The sequence below is a fragment of the Alexandromys fortis genome, unplaced genomic scaffold, assembly GCF_014885135.2.
Source record: "Alexandromys fortis isolate MF-2015 unplaced genomic scaffold, M_Fortis_MF-2015_v1.1 scaffold_132, whole genome shotgun sequence".
Lineage (NCBI taxonomy): Eukaryota > Metazoa > Chordata > Mammalia > Rodentia > Cricetidae > Alexandromys > Alexandromys fortis.
In genome coordinates, this window is record NW_026068055.1 from 4,086,462 (window position 1) to 4,089,404 (window position 2,943).

At 36.7% G+C, this 2,943-nt stretch overlaps 1 pseudogene; it reads right to left on the minus strand.

Moving 5' to 3' along the window:
- Positions 1-1,276: 1,276 nt before the first annotated feature.
- On the minus strand, positions 1,277-1,494 carry LOC126487172 (60S ribosomal protein L36-like; annotated as a pseudogene).
- Positions 1,495-2,943: the final 1,449 nt, after the last annotated feature.

Genomic DNA, 2,943 nt, shown 5'->3' on the forward strand with positions numbered 1-2,943 from the left:
CCGAAGTCAACTTGTAAAAGTGTAATTTTTGTTATATAACTTCCAAGTTCAGAATTATGCTCTTCATGTATGAAAAAACAACACCTCTTGTCATCCATATAATTTACCACATTTTTCCAAATGATGTAACATATAACTTTTTACACTTCACTTTATCCTTACTTGTGACTACACATTGTGAACATTTATTTTGAGAAAACAGAGTTAGTTATAATGATGTTCAATAATTTCACCAAGGACAGAAAGAAAACTGACAACGATACCCTAATCAGAGAAGAGGTTTCTTGCCTCCTGTATGTTTCCATAACCACATAAAGCTCACCTTTGAGGAGCCAGGATTACATGTCTCATTTTGTCTACTTAAAAATCACCTACAATTATTCTTAAGTATCAACTCATGAACAAATATTGAGGCTCACAAATAGTGTACTAAATGAGAGAAAGGGTAATGAACCCGATAAGTATACATTTATAGTTGTATCTTGTCACTAAGTATATTAAACCATAAAACTATAATTACAGCTAGATTTACAAGTTTAAATACTTGAAACTGTGGCCTCTCTGCAGGGTTCTCAGGGACATCTGCCTGAATAATCTCAGCCTATATCTCTATGCTATAGAGAGTCCCAAGATGACATAAGAATGTATCAACACTGAGGGAAAAGATTCTCAAAGTCATGACTGCTTTTAGTAGTTAAAGTTACATTTGGGTACTTAGTAAACTTGAGCTGAAGAAGCAGAGATCTATCAAGCCCTGGCAGGAGGCTTAACCATAAAGATATGGCATGAGTTGTTCATTCTTTCTCTTTCTTAAAGAGTGGTTCTCCTGAGCTTGTAAGACCAAAATATTACTGAGTTAAAAATAATATTTTCATGACCCCAGCTAAGACCCTAAGCAATAGTGGAGAGGATACCAGAACTGGCCTAACCCTCTAGTCAGATTGATGACTATCTTAAATAACAAGATAGAACCTTTGTCCAGCAACTGATGGCAACAGAGGCAGAGACCTGCAATGGAGCACTGGGCTGAGCTCCAAAAGCCCAGTTGAAGAGTGGGAGGAGTGAGACTATGATGGGGACACCCAATGAAGCAGCTTACTTGAGCTACTGGGAGCTTATTTACTTCAGCTGGACAGGGAAAAAACAGCATAGGACTAAGCAAGTAACTCTGAATGTGAGTGGCAATTGTATAGGCTGGGACAGACGGCAGAACCACTGGCAGTGGCACCAGGATTTGTACCTGTTGCTTTTTTTTTTTTTTTTTTTTTTTTTTTTTTTNCTTGAGTGCGCGCTTGTCCTTGGACACCTTGAGCAGCTCATAGTCGCGCACCGCTCGTAGGGCGCGAAGGCTCACACCTCCTGGATCATGTCCCGCATGAACTTGGTGTGCTTTGTGAGGCTCCCGCGCTGCCGGCTGTGCCTCGGCTGGCTCACCTTCTTCATCACCTTGTGGCCCTTGTTGAGGCCCATGGCCATGGGGTAGCGCAGGGCCATGGCTGCTCCTCTCCGATTGGCGTCCGCGACAGGAAGGACAGCACCGCGCCGAACCCTGGGATATCTCTCTCTGTACCTGTTGCTTTTACTGCCGTTTTGGAATCCATTCTCTTTGAATGGATACCTTGCTCAGTCTAGATAAAATGGTAAGGGCCTTGGAAAATTCCAGTTTGGATTAAAACTTTGTTCAGATGACTACTAAAAATATATTAGATTTGTGCCCATGAACAAATACTGCACAGTCCAGGCTAATTAAAATGTTGTAGGCTGCAATTTCCCAGACTTACTTCACTTTCAGTCCACCAAATTTCAAGATCTATCACACCACATAAATTTTCAGTATATCTCTAAAATAATCACAGAAATTACTGAAAGCTAATATAATTAAGGGTACAGTTAATTACATAACAATGATATAATTTAGCAGAAATCAACAGAATAAGGAGATGAAATAAAATAGAAAAAAATCTTTAATACAAAGTTTCCACTTTCTTCTTTCAGTGTTTTCTCTAAGAATTCCTGTGTGTCAGTACATATCTGGAGAAGTGCTATATGGGAGGTTCACTTTGATAGTGTAGGAAGCTTCTACTGGGGCTTCATAACATCGGCATGGTTCAGGAAGTGAGTGATTAATGGTCCATAAGTATTATCTTGTTCAAAAGTCAACTATACCACCTGACAAAAAGTCTGTGCCTTATGCCACATGGTTACTCTTCCTATTCTAAGACTTTATAGGCAAGGCTGGTTCTAGTCCTTAAATTGTTAGGTCATTGGAGATGAGGAAAGACTAGAATTCTAGACTAGAAATTACCTCCCTAAAACTGAGGATAAAGTGAAGACTTTCTCTGGTGAAAAATTCAAAATAGATTTTAGTCATAGAGATTATAGTAGAATAAGAAAGAGCATAGCACCAAAAAAAAAAGTAGGTAAGAGAAGAAATGAATAAAAATGCATTTCCCAGAAAGAAAATGTCTGGCAAATCTATTGAAATCTGTCATTAAATAAAATAAGAAATTTAAAAGCAATTAAGAGAAAGAAAATTTTGGAGTAAAATGTATAACATTAATAAAAATGTGAATGGATGGGTTTAAAATAAGAGGAATATATGAAGGAGAGTTAGTAGGCATGAATTCCATAGGAAATGGAAAAAAGGAAAATGAAAAAAATTTCAAGTCCACTTAAAAAAATTATTCCAAGTCTTACTATTTTACTTTAAGACAAAATATTAAAGTTTGGGGAATTCAAATATTTATTTTTAAGTTCTGTTCCATTAAAGAATATCAATGAAAGGCATCCTACATAAATGAAGATTCAACTACAGAACCACAAGACCTGTCAAGAAATAATAGAGAATTGGCATAGATGCAGTGAACCTAAACCTAGAATAAATTTAATTGCCTTTACAATGTAATAGTTAATATAAATTTTATTGATTATTAAAATGAATAA